This window comes from Sciurus carolinensis, unplaced genomic scaffold, assembly GCF_902686445.1.
Source record: "Sciurus carolinensis unplaced genomic scaffold, mSciCar1.2, whole genome shotgun sequence".
In the NCBI taxonomy this organism is placed as follows: Eukaryota; Metazoa; Chordata; class Mammalia; order Rodentia; family Sciuridae; genus Sciurus; species Sciurus carolinensis.
In genome coordinates, this window is record NW_025920140.1 from 1476502 (window position 1) to 1494385 (window position 17884).

Consider the following 17884-nt stretch of genomic DNA (forward strand, 5'->3'; position numbering starts at 1 on the left):
AATGCAAAATAGTTGGTGGCATTGCTCCTATGTAATTTGCTCCTGAGTTCAATCCCTACTACACCCCCTCCAAAAAACCACCAAAGGCATTCCTGCCATTAATCATCTGCTGCCTTGGCTTATTCTTGGTAATTTTATCTACAAGTGAACCAAAGTTACCTCTTGAATCTTCAGTACTTAAAGTTCTTTTTGGTAATTCCAGAAATTCAAGATGTGTTCCACATCTCTTTTTTTCACCACAATCCCCAAAAAATCCTCTAACATTAGCCTTATAGGAATTGCTTTTTTCAGAGCATTAGAGTGCATTACCCCTCTTTGAATTACAGCTGATTTTAAAACTGAGTAGGAGTTGCTAAAAGTAAAATATCCAGGAAGTAGGTGTTAAAAGCTGATTGAGTTATTTTTATAACTGGTAATTTGCCAGGGTATGCAGCCCCATTCTCTATGATACCTGAGACTTCACAAAGCCACCAAGGTACTGACCTAGATCAGAAGTTTTATTTTTTTAAGGAAGGAAGTGCCTGTGTTTGACATACTGGAATTTTATAATCAAGCTGCAAGCTTTAGTAGTATAGAGGATACATCTGTTTAGGCTGCTTTCTCTAATAAATGAACTATCACTATAAAAACAAAATTTTGTTATATTTATAATATTTATTTTCATAGACTCTTGACAAAATTGATAGATGCCTCAGATTGAACAATGAACTAAAATTGAGAAAACAACCCAAAATGGAAAAGGCATTGTCCTTAAAATGATATTTTTTTGTTTTTTTTTCTTTTACTATTCTTGAACAGTTGCTTTTCTACTAATAGCAAATTATATCTTGATATCTGTAAGAGTAATTTTTACTTATTTGCTTTTGTAGCTGTCTCTCTACCAAATTCTATGTGGGTTAACTTATTACTACAGAAGAATGGTGTTGCATTGAGACTTGAAACCACAGAACCTTCTCATTAATTAAAAAGGGGTATTAAAGCTAGCAGATTTTGGTATGGAATGATTAAATATTTATCAATACTTCCAGGTGATTAGGTATAAAAGAACAACCATTGTCACAATGTGTTTTCACTTTCATGTGAGTTTGGAAATTTTCTCTGAGTCCAGTGAACAATATTTGACACAATTTTGTGGGTGGTTCACGTTAGTTGTTAGCAACAAATACTTAAAGGTGTGGGTTCCCAGGTGTGGCCTAAGGACCCCTGGTTTCTGATACCCTTTCAGGGGTTGTCCAGAGGTATAAAATATATTGGCAGAAGTGCACTAAATGTTTTTTTGCTTTTTTCCCTTTGTTAATATTTGCACTGTTGATCCAGAAGAAATAAGGATAAAACTGCTGTTTCCTGGTATATATTCAAGCAGTGTCACCAAAGTATATCATGGAATTCTTCACCACTGAGAAAAAAAGTCTCAGTTACACTTAAAATATTTTGCAAAGCAGTAAAATGCATTAATTTTATTAAATTTCCTTCTTGAGTAAATGACTAGTATTTTTGTGTTGTGTATGTATAATGAAATATGAATTATATAAAAAACACATGGAATGCACCAGAAATACTATAGTTATCTCAAGGAAAAATTTTTGGGTGATTGCCTCCAAGCTGAACTAACCCCCTTGTTTTTTTTTTTTTTTTTCTTTTCAAGGAACATTATTTTTACTAGAAAAAATGACCAACAGACAAACTGTGGCTATTCAGAATTAAATATTTGGCAGATTTTTCTTGAAAATGTATGAACTATGCTTGTCACTTCAAGAAAATCAACTGTAGGTATTCCTTGCCAATAGTAAAATTCAGGTTTTCAATTACAAATTAGATTTTGAAAATTTAGATCTGCTACTTTAAGCTTAATATTTTCCCACTACTTAGAAAATTTTCTAATGGGATCAGTGGTGATATTAACAAATAGAGGTTTTTCTTTTCTTATTTTGAAGAAATTATATAAAAATTTTAATCTATAACTCAAGAACAAATATTTTTCCAGCTATCACCACCTCATATTATAGAATTATGTTGGTAAAAGGTTCATTTAAAGTGCAAGATAGACTACTGAATTTTAATATAAGTATGAATAGTTCATTAATAGAGTTTCAGTTACCATATAACCTTTGAGAAAAAACTTACACTAATTCAAATATATCAAAGAACACTATCCACAATTAGAAAATACTTTTTAAAAGTTTATCCTCTTTTCAAACTTCATATCTGTGAGATTTTATTTTCTTTATATAGCTATGTATATTATGATATATTGTGATATGGAGTAAAGCATCATATCACAACAGATAGAAAGCAAAAGCAAATATAGAATACAGCTATTTTCTATCAAAATAAACTCCAAACACATTTACTGAAATGTTATAAAGTCCATTCTTAACTAATTTTTTTGGAAATTTCTTTTTTTATAAAAATGTTATTTGTGTACCATGAGAGGTGTTTTAATGCATAATTAAATGTTTTAGTTTTTTTTCATTTTATGGCAAACATCAGCTCTAATAAATATCAGAAAAAATATTTGGGGTATTTAATCAATTTTGAGAACTTAAAATAAGTCCCAAGACCCAGGAATTTAAAAACCACCTCTGAAATTGGATCACTTATATGCTTGCCACCATGACTACATTTATTATGTGCTTAATAATTTAATTGGTAGTTCTTTACTTATATCATTTTAGGTAATCTGATTTTAGGGACTTGAAAGTAAGACAAAATTAGATGTCCTTTTTTTATTGTAAAAAAATGGGATACATGTTGTTTCTCTGTTTGTACATGGCGTAAAGGCATACCATTTGTGTAATCATAAATTTACATAGAGTAATGCTGTTTGATTCATTTAGTTATTTTTCCCTTCCCCCATCCCTCCCACCCCTCTTTTCCCTCTATGCAGTCCTTCCTTCCTCCATTCTTGCCCCCCTCCCTAACCCTAACTCTAACCCTAACACTAACCCCTCCAACACTCCATTATGTGTCATCATCCACTTATTAGTGATATCATTCGTCCTTTGTTTTTTTCAGATTGGCTTATCTCACATAGCATGATATTCTCCAATTTCATCCGTTTGCCTTCAAATGCCATAATTTTATCATTCTTTATGGCTGAGCAATATTTCATTGTTTATATATACCACAGTTTCTTTATCCATTCATCAATTGAAGGACATCTAGGTTGGTTCCACAATCTGGCTATTGTGAACTGAGCAGCTATGAACATTGATGTGGCTGTATCTCTGTAATATGCTGATTTTAAGTCCTTTGGGTATAGGCCAAGGAGTGGGATAGCTGGGTCAAATGGTGTTTCCATTCCAAGTTTTCTAAGGAGTCTCCACACTGCTTTCCAGAGTGGCTGCACTAGTTTGCAGACCCACCAGCAATGTATGAGTGTACCTTTCTCCGCACATCCTCGGCAACACCTGTTGTTGCTTGTATTCTAGATAATCGCCATTCTAATTGGGGTGAGATGGAATATTAGCGTGGTTTTTATTTGCATTTCTCTTATTATTAGAGATGTTAAACATTTTCCATATGTTTGATGATTGCTTGTACATCTTCTTCTGTGAAGTGTCTGTTTATTTCCTTAGCCCATTTGTCGATTGGATTATTTGCATTCTTGGTGTAGAGTTTTATGAGTTCTTTATAGATTCTAGAGATTAGTGCTCTATCTGAAGTATGATTGGCAAAGATTTTCTCCCACTCTGTAGGCTCTTTCTTTGCATTGCTGATAGTTTCCTTTGCTGAGAGAAAGCTTTTTAGTTTGAATCTATCCCAGTTGTTGAATCTTGCTTTTATTTCTTGTGCTATGGGAGTCCTGTTGAGGAAGTCTGGTCCTAAGCCGACATGTTGAAGCTCTGGACCTACTTTTTCTTCTATAAGATGCAAGGTCTCTGGTCTGTTTCTGAGGTCCTTAATCCATTTTGAGTTTAGTTTCATGCATGGTGAGAGATATGGGTTTAGTTTCATTCTGTTGCATATGGATTTCCAATTCTCCCAGCACCATTTGTTGAAGAGGCTATCTTTTCTCCATTGCATATTTTTGGCCCCTTTGTCTAGTATGAGAAAATTGTACTTATTTGGGTTTGTGTCCGTGTCCTCTATTCTGTACCATTGATCCACCTTTCTATTTTGGTACCAATACCATGCCGTATTTTTTACTATTGCTTTGTAGTAGAGTTGAAGATCTGGTATTGCGATACCCCCTGCATCATCACTCTTTCTGCAAGGATTGCTTTAGCTATTCTGGGTTTTTTATTCTTCCAGATGAATTTCATAATTGCTTGCTCTATATCTGTAAGGTACATCATTGGCATTTTAATTGGAAATGCATTGAATCTGTATAGCACTTTTGGTAGTATGGCCATTTTGACAATATTAATTCTTCCTATCCAAGAACATGGGAGATCTTTCCATCTTCTGAGGTTTTCTTTAGCTTTGTTCTTTAGTGTTCTGTAGTTCTCATTGTAGAGGTCTTTCACCTCTTTTGTGAGATTGATTCCCAAGTATTTTATTTTTTTCGAGGCTATTGTGAATGGGGTAGTTTTCCTAATTTCTCCTTCTGAAGATTCATCACTTATGTATAAAAATGCCTTAGATTTATGTGCATTGATCTTATATCCCGCTACTTTACTGAATTCACTCATGAGATCAAAAAGTTTTCTGGTGGAATTTCCTGGCTCCTCTAAGTATATAATCATATCATCAGCAAATAGGGATAGTTTGAGTTCTTCTTTTCCTATTCGTATCTCTTTAATTTTTTGGTCTGTCTAATTACTCGGGCTAGAGTTTCAAGGACGATATTGAACAGAAGTAGTGAAAGAGGGCATCCCTGCTTTGTTCCAGTTTTTAGGGTGAATGCTTTCAGTTTTTCACCATTTAGAATGATATTAGCCATGAGCTTAGCATACATGGCCTTTACAATGTGAAGGAATGTTCCTACTATCCCTATTTTTTCTAGTGTTTTGAGCATGAAGGGATGCTGTATTTTATTAAATGCTTTTCCTGCATCTATTGAAATAATCGTGTGATTCTTGACTTTAAGTCTATTGATATGCTGAATTACATTTATTGATTTCCTGATGTTGAACCAACCTTGCATCCATGGGATGAAACCCACTTGATCATGGTGCACTATCTTTTAATATTTTTTGTATGCGATTTGCTAAAATTTTGTTGAGAATTTTTGTGTCGATGTTCATTAAGGATATTGGTCTGAAATTTTCTTTCCTCAATGTGTCTCTGTCTGGATTAGGTATCAGGGTAATATTGGCTTCATAGAATGAGTTTGGGAGGTTTCCCTCCTCTTCTATTTTACGGAATACTTTGAGAAGTATTGGAATGAGCTCTTCTTTAAAGGTTTTGTAGAACTCGGCTGAGAAGCCAGCTGGTCCTGGACTTTTCTTTGTTGGTAGGCTTTTGATGACCTCTTCTATTTCATTGCTTGAATTAGATTTATTTAAATTGTGTAAGTCCTTCTCCTTCAGTTTATGCAATTCATATGTTTCTATAAACCTGTTGATGTCTTCAAAACTTTCTATTTTGTTGGAGTATAGATTTTCAAAATAGCTTCTAATTATGTTTTGTATTTCAGTCATGTCTGTTGTGATATTTCCTTGTTCATTCTGAATTTTAGTGATTTGGGTTTTCTCTCGTCTTCTCTTTGTTAGTGTGGCTAAAGGTTTATCAATTTTGTTTATTTTTTTGAAGAACCAACTATTTATTTGATAATTTTTTGTACTGTTTCTTTTATTTCAATTTCGTTGATTTCGGGTATGAGTTTAACTATTTCCTGTCTTCTACTACATTTGCTGTTGGTCTGCTCTTCTTTTCATTGGTCTTTGAGGTGTAGTGTTAGGTCGTTTATTTGTTGAGTTTTACTTCTTTTATTAAATGCACTCCATGAAATAAATTTTCCTGTAAGTACTGCTTTCATAGTGTCCCATAGATTTTGATATGATGTTTCTTTGTTCTCATTTACCTCTAAGAATTTTTTTAATTTCCTTCCTAATATCTTCTGTTAACCATTCATCATATAATAGCATATTGTTTAATCTCCAGGTGTTGGAGCAGTTTCTGTTTCTTACTCTTTCATTTATTTCTAACTTCAATCCATTATGATCTGATAGAATAGAAGGTAGTTTCTCTATCTTCTTGTATTTGCTAACATTAGCTTTGTGGCATAATATATGGTCTATTTTAGAGAAGGATCCATGTGCTGCTGAGAAGAAAGTGTATTCGCTCTTGGTTGGATGGTATATTCTATAAATGTCTGTTAAGTCTAAATTATTGATTGTGTTATTGAGATCTGTGTTTTCTTTGTTCAATTTTTGTTTGGAAGGACCTGTCCAGTGGTGAGAGAGGCGTGTTAAAATCACCTAGTATTACAGTGTTATGGTCTATTTGGTTTCTAAAATTGAGAAGGATTTGTTTGAAATACATGGGTGAGCCACTGTTTGGGACATAGATGTTTATGATTGTTATGTCTTGCTGATTTATGCTTCCCTTAAGCAGTATGAAATGTCCTTCTTTATCCATTCTGACTAACTTTGGCTTGAAGTCCACTTTATCTGAAATGAGGATGGATACCCCAGCTTTTTTGCTGGATCCATGTCCATGGTAAGTTTTTTCCCATCCTTTCAAATTTAGTCTTTGGGTATCTCTTTCTAAGAGATGGGTCTCTTGCAGGCAACATATTGTTGGATCTTTTTTTTTTATCCAATCTCCCAGTCTATGTCTTTTGATTGATGAATTCAGGCCATTAATATTCAGGGTTATTATTGAGATATGATTTGTATTCCCGGTCATTTGACTCATTTTATACATTTATTTGTTTATTTTTGACACGACTTGGTTCCTCTTTATTTGAGAGTTCCTTTAAGATAACTCCTCCCTTTGCTGATTTGCTTCTTTGTTTTTCATCTCTTCTTCATGGAATATTTTGCTGAGAATGTTCTGTAATGCTGGCTTTCTTTTTGTATATTCTTTTAGCTGTTGTTTATCATGGAAGGATTTTATTTTGTCATCAAATCTGAAGGTAAGTTTTGCTGGGTATAAGATTCTTGGTTGGCATCCATTTTCTTTTAGGGCTTGAAAAATGTTATTCCAGGCCCTTCTAGCTTTTAAGGTCTGGATTGAAAAATCTGCTGATATCCAAATTGGTTTCCCCCTGAAGGTAATTTGGTTCTTTTCTCTCACAGCCTTTAAGATTCTGTCTTTACTTTGTATGTTAGGTATTTTCATTATAATGTGCCTTGGTGTGGGTCTGTTGTAATTTTGTGTATTTGGAGTCCTAAAAGGCTCTTGGACTTGATTTTCCATTTCATTCTTCCAATTTGGGAAATTTTCTGAAATTATCTCATTGAATAGGTAGTGCATTCCTTTGGTTTGTTTCTCTAAGCCTTCCTCAATCCCAATAATTCTCAATTTGGCCTTTTTATGATATCCCATAGTTCTTGGAGATTCTGTTCATGATTTCTTACCACCTTCTCTGTTTGTTCAACTTTGTTTTCATGGTTAAATATTTTGTCTTCAATATCTGAAGTTCTGTCTTCCAGGTGTTCTATCCTATTGGTTGTGCTTTCTATGGAGTTCTTAATTTGGCTTATTGTTTCCTTCATTGCAAGGATTTCTGTTTTTTTTTCAATATCTCTAACTCTTTATTAAAGTGATCTTTTGCTTCCTGTATTTGCTCTTTTAACTGTCGATTGGTGCGTTCATTTGATGCCTGCATTTGCTCTTTCATCTCTTCGTTTGCTTCCGTGATCATTTTAATTATGTACATTCTGAACTCCATTTCTGTCATCTCTTCTGCCATGCTATCGTTGGATTTTAGTGATGTAACATCCAGATTTGTTTGGGGACATTTTCTTCCCTTGTTTTCTCATATTGTTCATGAATCAGTGGGTCATTAAAATATTGCAGATTTTCTCTATTGACTTATAATGTCCCTGAAGATTGCTAGTATATCCCCTCTTATTCTTCAGTAGCCTGCAGTCTTGGAGGAAGTTGATAATGCGGTGCTCCACAAGGAAGCTGACTCTCTAGGATTGGTGACCCTCAGGTGGTGTATATTCCCCTAATAGTGGGCAGAGGTACCTCCACTTGTTGACCAATGGTCATCCAAAGGGGAACTAGGCTGCAGGCTGAGGCAAGGCCTGTTTTTGCCTGTGTCTCTGGTTTTACCATCCTTGTGGGAAAACCTCACCTAGCAGGGAAGACTCACCTGATGGGGAGGTCTCGCTGGTCAGTTCCCCTCCTAGAGGTTCCCCTCAATCTACATCTACCACCTGGGCTGGGCTGTCTTCCTCTGCAAACTTCCCAGGGGCCCGGACCTACCTCCTGGGCCTGGGAGCCTCACCCTTCACAGAGGAGTCTCCTTAGCCTGCCTCTCCTCAGATAATCTGCCTGTAGTCCTGGAAACTTCACTCCACCCCTAGACATGTCTCTGTGCGGCTCTTCCACCACGAAGCGGGTCCTGGGACCCTACTCTGCACCTAATCGCCCGGCTATGCAGCCCCTCCTCTGAGCCGCCACCGGGAGCCCTGTACAACAGCTCCCAGACCCAGAGACCCACCACACACCTCTTCCTCTGGACAGCCTCCCAGTTTCCAACACAGTCACTAGGAGTCCAAGCAACTCACTTTGCATCTCCTCCTCCCGCCAACCACCCGTAGCCCTAGGCAGTCACTCCGAGTCCAAGTGACCCACCCTGTTCCTCCTCCTCCTCGGGAGGTACCCCCATCGGGTTTTCAGGAGCATTGGCTCAGAGACCAAGCGACCCACCACGCTCCTCCTCCAGGCAGGCCACCGGTGTTCAGGAGCGGTCGCTTTGAGTCCAAACAACTCACCACTTGCCTCCTCCTCTGGCAACCGCCTGTGGCTCTGATGCAGTCACTCCTAGACCAAGCGACCCGCCGTGCTTCTCCTCTTCCTCCGGGCAACCTCCTGGTGTTCAGAAGCAATTGTTCTGAGTCCAAACAGCTCGCCACACAGCTCCTCCTCAGGCAGTCGCACGGAGCCCCAGTGGTTGCTCTGAGTCCAAGCGCTGTGCTGAGCTGCCTCCTCTACGATGATCCCAGTGGTCCATGTTTACCGCTCCAGCGGGGGGACGGGCATCTCACCAAGTAACTCTAATTCACAAAGTTCCCTGCATTCCGGGGCTACCACCCCTTCCGGGATGCCTCCCCAAGGGGAGAGACTCACCCGGCCACTTTGAGTTGGTCCCAAGTCTCTCCCTATCTCCTCTTTTGAATTCTTCATTCTGGAGCAACATGAAATTCAGCCACCCTCTAGTCCACCATCTTGAAAAACTATTTTAGGTCTTTATCCTGAAAAAATCATAACATTTTACTACATGGTAACATAGTTTTCAGAATGAATGATTAATTCACTTAATAGTGTTTATTTTTTTAAAGAAAATAGATTTTCAGGAAGAGATACAGAATGCACCACCTAATCTATTTAAATAGCAATAAATAAACAAAATTGACTTTGAGGCTGTTTAAAAAGTCTACATTTCTATTACTAAAGCAAACTAAAATACTGAGTTTTTATTAAAAGCTTACCAGATACTCAAGGACCAGGGTCAAAGATTTTTCTGTGTGAACAACATCTTGTAAGGTTACTATGTTTGCATGCTTTATTGTTTTAAGAGTGAAACTGTAAAACAGAGATGAAAGCCAATTGTTTAGTCTGTGGAAGATAAGATTTTACAAAAACACCAAGTAAGTTTAACATATAAACCAACTGCATGTAAAATTCTCTTAAGTTAAAAACAGCAATTTTCCAAGGGGATTAGTAGTAGAAAAACTAAATGTATCAACTTTTTCTTTTTTTATGAGTTTGAGTTTGATATTATAGTACCTGAAGTCATCTCTAATATTATAACTCTCCATTTTCTGCTGTTTTTCCTTGAATGTTAACTTTTTGAGCCTCTAATATTAATTATAATATTAATTATAGTACAAATATGCTTTTGGATATTGCTAATCATGTTGTTAATTAGTTGCCTCAAACATTATTTATTTATTTATTTATTTATTTATTTTTGTACAAGGGATTGAACCTGAATCACATCTCCAGCCCCTCTGCTTTTTCTTTAATTTTTATTTTGAGGCAGGGTCTAGCTAAGTTGCTGAGGCTGGCTTCAAGCCTGCCATCCTGCCTCAGCATCCTGAGCCACTGGGATTAAAGGCATTTACCATCATGCCTGTTTCAAACCAATTTTGAATAATTCACTTTTTAAATAAAATGGTACAATGACATGTTTATACACAGTTCATTTATTTCTTATATTTAATATATGCAGCTAATTTACAGTTACCATGTGTTCCATGTTCCAGTATATAAAATTTCTCTATCAGATATTTATCTATGTCAGTACTTTTAATGATTTCATAGTATTTAACTATACATTAAGAAAATTAATTTCTTTCCACTGAATATGTTACTTTTAGAAATAATTTTTGAAGAATTATATCTTCTGGTCACCTATTATTTCTATCTGCTTTTATTTATTAAAATTACTCTTATAAAACTTTGGTTTAAAATAGTCTAAATAAATATACCTTCTCTTATTGCTGTACTGTGTGTGCATTCTTCATTTTCCAAACAGAGCTCTTTTAATGCCACCAAATTCTCTGTCAGTTTACTTCTTCCTTTTTAAAGTGCTGCATATGTGCCCTATAAAACATATTTTGGAAGTAAAAGTCAAGAGTACCATAAGAGGGTAACAATGAAGAACAATAACTGAATTTCTAATTTGTAAACATGCTGAATTCCATCTTGCAATGAAACTCCACAATGTCCAGTATTAGACTTTCTTATAGCAAAGATGACTTTCAGTTACATACGCACAACTTTCAGGTTTTTGTAAGACTGAAAGGGTCTCAAAAGAATAAAACAAGAATTTAATTTACTTTTGGTGCTTTATTTCAAATTAAGATTTAGATCAATAGTATTAAAATCAAAGGTGCATTCCCTGTAATGGTATATGAAGACTGACACTGAGCACATTAAAATGAAAGAATCATTATACTGTTAAATCAAAAAGGTTTTACCCAGGTTTCCAAACTTTTCAAAATCTTTGCACATTAGTTATTTATAAAAGAAGATTCCCTGTCAGCTAAGTCTATTAATTTCCTTCCTGCTGTTTATTTTCTATTACTTCTACATTTTTTATTACTTACTGTTTATTTACTACTTTTTACTTATTATTTTCTTGCACTTTATTACTGTGGAAGATAGAATGTTTCTAAGTTAATAGCATTACAGATAGTGACAAGTTAAAGAAAAAAGCATATTTTAAGAATTTCTTACCCTTCAATGAAATATTTTTATTTCTAAAGTTATTTTTAAGAAATTTTAACTCATGCAATTTTCCATGACAGCACAGACAGGAGACTGCTAGGGGGCTATACAAACAGAATCCTATTGTGTTACCAAGAAAGCAAAATATTTTCTGTTTCAATAAAAGATTTTAAGTCTATTAAAAATACATATATCCTCTCAAACTGATAGGATACTTTCAAGAATTGAAAGCTTCATTCCTCCTAATTTTGTTACCTTTTCAGAGCAAGATATAATTCTTTAGACAATCATGTTCACAATTTTCCAGGTTGGAAAACCATACACTTAGATGATGAACAAGAAAGTCTTACATTTTTAAAATAAGAATTTACTTACCTTTCCAAGTTTTTCTAATTTGATGTAGGTTTCCATTTTCCCAAGCCCAATTTCTGACTGCAAACAAAACTATGATAAGTTGAGTATTTATTCTTAAAATTTTATGTCTTCCTCAACATCAAAAACTCTCCAATTCTACAGTGTTTAAGAATAGAAACAGGAGTTTCAAGATGGCGGACTAGAGGGCAGCTGCATTTCAGGTTGCTCCAGGACTCAAGATTCAAAAGAGTAGATAGTGAGTGACTTGGGACCAAGTCAAAGCAGTTGGGTGAGTTTCTCCCATTGGGGAGGATCCTAGAAGGGGTGGTAGCACCAGAACGCAGGGAACTTTGTGAAGTAGAGTGGCTCGGTGAGACACCCCTCCCCCTGCTGGAGCGGAAAACACGGACAGCTGGGAACTTTGCAGAGGAGACCCCACAGCACAGCACTTGGTTTCAGAGCAATCTTCCGGGGCTTCGGTGGCTGCCAGAGGAAGAGCTGGGTGGTGAGCTATTTGGACTCAGCAACCGCCTGAACAATGGGGGGGCTGTCCTGAGGAGGTGGAGGTGCGCAGTGAGTTGTTTGGTCTCCAAGCACCCACACAGAACACTGGGTGGCTGCCTGGAGGAAGAGACAAGTGGCAGGTCACTGGGGCTTGGAGCATATGTACAAGGCTCCAAGTGATTGCTCAGAGGACGGGTTGCATAGCCAGGCTATTAGGTGCAAAGCACAGTCTGGTCCGGGGACCTAGGCACCTTTTGTTGAAAGAGCTACACAGAGACAAGCTGAGGGGCAGAGCGAAGTCTCCAGGACTGCAGGCAGCTTCTCTGAGGACGGGCTAACTAAGGAGACTCGTCTGCGTAGGGCAGGGCTCCCAGACCCAGGAGGTAGGTCCAGGCCCCTGGGAACGTTGCCTGGGAAGGCTGCCCTGCCCAGGTGGTAGTTGTGGACTGAGGGGAACCTCTAGGAGGGGAACTGACCAGCGAGACCTCCCCATCGGGTGAGTCTTCCCCGCCGGGTGAGGTTTTCCCACAAGGACAGTAAAACCAGAGACACAGGCACAAACAGGCCTTGCCTCAGCTCACAGCCTAGTTCCCCTTTGGATGACCATTGGTCAACAATTAGAAGCACCTCTGCCCACTAGCAGGGAATATACCCCACCTGAAGACCACCACCCCTAGAGAGGCAGCTTCCTTGGGGAGCACCGCATTATCAACTTCCTCTAAGACTTCAGGCTACTGAAGGATAAGAGGGGATACACTAGCAATCCTCAGGGACATTATAAGTCAATAGAGGAAATCTGCAACATCTCTGCAGTCCACTGATACCTGAACAACATGAGAAAACAAGGGAAGAAAATGCGCCAAACAAATCTGGATGTTATATCAATAAAATCCAATGACAGCATGGCAGAAGAAACATCAGAAAGGGAGTTCAGAATGTACATAACTAACATGATAAGGGAAGCAAAAGATGAAATGAAAGAGCAAATGCAGGCATTGAATGATTGCACCAATCGACAGTTAAAAGAGCAAATACAGGAAGCAAAAGACCATTTCAATAAAGAGTTAGATACATTGAAAAACACCAAACAGAAATCCTTGAAATGAAGGAAACAATAAACCAAATTAAGAACTCCATAGAAAGCACAACCAATAGGATAGAACACCTGGAAGACAGAACTTCAGATATTGAAGACAAAATATTTAACCATGAAAACAAAGTCGAACAAACAGAGAAGATGGTAAGAAATCATGAACAGAATCTCCAAGAACTATGGGATATCATGAAAAGGTCAAATTTGAGAATTATTGGGATTGAGGAAGGATTAGAGAAACAAACCAAAGGAATGCACTACCTATTCAATGAGATAATTTCAGAAAATTTCCCAAATTGGAAGAATGAAATGGAAAATCAAGTCCAAGAGCCTTTTAGGACTCCAAATACACAAAATTACAACAGACCCACACCAAGGCACATTATACTGAAAATACCTAACATACAAAGTAAAGACAGAATCTTAAAGGCTGTGAGAGAAAAGAACCAAATTACCTTCAGGGGGAAACCAATTTGGATATCAGCAGATTTTTCAATCCAGACCTTAAAAGCTAGAAGGGCCTGGAATAACATTTTTCAAGCCCTAAAAGAAAATGGATGCCAACCAAGAATCTTATACCCAGCAAAACTTACCTTCAGATTTGATGACAAAATAAAATCCTTCCATGATAAACAACAGCTAAAAGAATATACAAAAAGAAAGCCAGCATTACAGAACATTCTCAGCAAAATATTCCATGAAGAAGAGATGAAAAACAAAGAAGCAAATCAGCAAAGGGAGGAGTTATCTTAAAGGAACTCTCAAATAAAGAGGAACCAAGTCGTGTCAAAAATAAACAAATAAATGTATAAAATGAGTCAAATGACCGGGAATACAAATCATATCTCAATAATAACCCTGAAAATTAATGGCCTGAATTCATCAATCAAAAGACATAGACTGGGAGATTGGATAAAAAAGAAAGATCCAACAATATGTTGCCTGCAAGAGACTCATCTCTTAGAAAGAGATTCCCAAAGACTAAATTTGAAAGGATGGGGAAAAACTTACCATGGACATGGATCCAGCAAAAAAGCTGGGGTATCCATCCTCATTTCAGATAAAGTGGACTTCAAGCCAAAGTTAGTCAGAATGGATAAAGAAGGACATTTCATACTGCTTAAGGGAATCATAAATCAGCAAGACATAACAATCATAAATATCTATGCCCCAAACAGTGGCTCACCCATGTATGTCAAACAAATCCTTCTCAATCTCAGAAACCAAATAGATCACAATACAATAATACTAGGTGTTTTTAACATGCCTCTCTCACCACTGGACAGATCTTCCAAACAAAAATTGAACAAAGAAACCATAGATCTGAATAACACCATCAATAATTTAGACTTAACAGACATTTATAGAATATACCATCCAACGAAGAGTGAATACACTTTCTTCTCAGCAGCACATGGATCCTTCCCTAAAATAGACCATATATTATGCCACAAAGCTAATGTTAGCAAATACAAGAAGATAGAGATACTACCTTGTATTTTTTCAGATAATAATGGATTGAAATTAGAAATAAATGAAAGAGTAAAAACCAGAAATTACTCCAACACCTGGAGATTAAACAGTATGCTATTATATGATGAATGTATAACAGAAGATATTAGGAAGGAAATTAAAAAATTCTTAGAGGTAAATGAGAACAAAGAAACATCATATCAAAATCTCTGGGACACTATGAAAGCAGTACTTAGAGGAAAATTTATTTCATGGAGTGCATTCAATAAAAGAAGAAAAATCAACAAATAAATGACCTAACACTACAGCTCAAAGCCCCAGAAAAAGCAGAACCGACCAACACCAAAAGTAGTACAAGACAGGAAATAGTTAAACTGAGAGCTGAAATCAATGAAATTGAAACAAAAGAAACAATGCAAAGAACTTGACAAAATAAATATTTGGTTCTTCAAAAAAACAAATGAAATTGATAAACTTTCAGCCACACTAACAAAGGGAAGACAAGAGAAAACCCACATCACCAAAATTCGGAATGAACAAGGAAATATCACAACAGACACGATTGAAATACAAAACATAATTAGAAGCTATTTTGAAAATCTATACTCCAACAAAATAGAAAATTTCGAAGATATCAACAAGTTTCTAGAGATATATGAATTGCATAAACTAAACGAGGAGGACATACACAATTTAAATAGACCAATTTCAAGTAATGAAATAGAAGAAGTCATCAAAAGCCTCCCAACAAAGTAAAGTCCAGGACCTGATGGTTTCTCAGCCGAGTTCACAAAACCTTTAAAGAAGAGCTCATTCCAATGCTTTTCAAAGTATTCCATAAAATAGAAGAGGAGGGAACCCTCCCAAACTCATTCTATGAAGCCAATATCACCCTGATACCTAAACCAGACAGAGACACATCGAGGAAAGAAAATTTCAGACCAATATCCTTAATGAACATCGACACAAAAATTCTCAACAAAATTTTAGCAAATTGCATACAAAAACATATTAAAAAGATAGTGCACCATGATCAGGTGGGTTTCATCCCAGGGCTGAAAGGTTGGTTCAACATCAGGAAATCAATAAATGTAATTCACCATATCAACAGACTTAAGGTCAAGAATCACATGATTATTTCAATAGATGCAGAAAAAGCATTTGATAAAATACAGCACCCCTTCATGCTCAAAACACTAGAAAAAATAGGGATAGTGGGAACGTTCCTTAACATTGTAAAGGCCATCGATGCTAAGCCCATGGCTAATATCATTCTTAATGGTGAAAAACTGAAAGCATTCCCCAAAAATCTAGAACAAGGCAGGGATGCCCTCTTTCACCACTCCTATTCAATATCGTCCTTGAATCTCTTGCCAGAGCAATTAGACAGACCAAAGAAATTAAAGGGATATGAATAGGAAAAGAAGAACTCAAACTATCCCTATTTGCTGACGATATGATTATATACTTAGAGGAAACAGGAAATTCCACCAGAAAACTCTTAGAACTCATAAGTGAATTTAGTAAAGTAGTGGGATATAAGATCAATGCTCATAAATCTAATGCATTTTTATACATAAGTGATGAATCTTCAGAAAGAGAAGTTAGGAAAACTACCCCATTCACAATATCCTCGAAAAAAATAAAATACTTGGGAATCAATCTCACAAAAGAGGTGAAAGACCTCTTCAATGAGAACTACAGAACACTAAAGAAAGAAATTAAAGAACACCTTAGAAGATGGAAAGATCTCCAAAGTTCCTGGATAGGCAGAATTAATATTGTCAAAATGGCCATACTACCAAAAGTGCTATACAGATTCAGTGCAATTCCAATTAAAATCCCAATGATGTACCTTACAGAAATACAACAAGCAATCATGAAATTCATCTGGTAGAATAAGAAACCCAGAATTGCTAAAGCAATCCTTCGCAGGAAAAATGAAGCAGGGGGCATTGCAATACCAGAACTTCAATTGTACTACAAAGCAATAATAACAAAGATGGCATGGTTTTGGTACTAAAATAGACAGGTAGATCAATGGTACAGAATAGAGGACATGGACACAAACCCAAATAAATGTAATTTTCTCATATTAGACAAAGGGGCCAAAAATATGCAATGGAGAAAAGATAGCCTCTTCAACAAATGGTGCTGGGAAAATTGGAAATCCATATGCAACAGAGTGAAACTAAACCCATATCTCTCACTGTGCATGAAACTAAACTCAAAATGGATTAAGGACTTCAGAATCTGACCAGAGACCCTGCATCTTATAGAAGAAAAAGTAATTCTAGATCTTCAGCATGTCAGCTTAGGACCAGACTTCCTCAACAGGACTGCCATAGCACAAGAAATAAAACAAGAATCAACAACTGGGATAGATTCAAACTAAAAAGCTTTCTCTCAGCAAAGGAAACTATCAGCAATGCAAAGAAAGAGCCTACAGAGTGGGAGAAAATCTTTGCCAATCATACTTCAGATACAGCACTAATAACAAGAATCTATAAAGAACTCAAAAAACTCAACACCAAGACTACAAATAACCCAATCGACAAATGTTCTAAGGAAATGAACAGACACTTCACAGAAGAAGATCTACAAACAATCAACAAACATATGAAATAATGTCAACATCTCTTGTAATAAGAGAAATGCAAATCAAAACCACCCTAAGATTCCATCTCACCCCAATCAGAATGGCGAGTATCAAGAATACAAGCAACAACAGGTGTTGGCGAGGATGTGGGGAAAAAGGTACACTCATACATTGCTGGTGGGGTTGCAAATTAGTGTAGCCACTCTGGAAGGCATTATAGAGATTCCTTAGAAAACTTTGAATGGAACTACCATTTGACCCAGCTATCCCACTACTTGACCTATACCCAAAGGATTTACAATCAGCATACTACAGAGATACAGCCACATCAATGTTCATTGCTGCTCTATTCACCATAGCCAGATTGTGGAACCAACCTAGATGCCCTTCAGTTGATAAATGGATAAAGAAACTGTGGCATATATATACAATGGAATATTACTCAGCCATAAAGAATGGTAAAAATATGGCATTTGCAGGCAAATGGATGAAATTGGAGAATATCATGCTAAGTGAGATAAGCCAATCTCAAAAACCCAAAGGAAGAATGATCTCGCTGATAA

General features: G+C 36.5%; 1 pseudogene; it reads right to left on the reverse strand.

Moving 5' to 3' along the window:
• Window positions 1-17884, reverse strand: part of LOC124974252 (cyclin-dependent kinase 17-like) — a 307761-nt pseudogene that overhangs the window by 78467 nt on the left and 211410 nt on the right.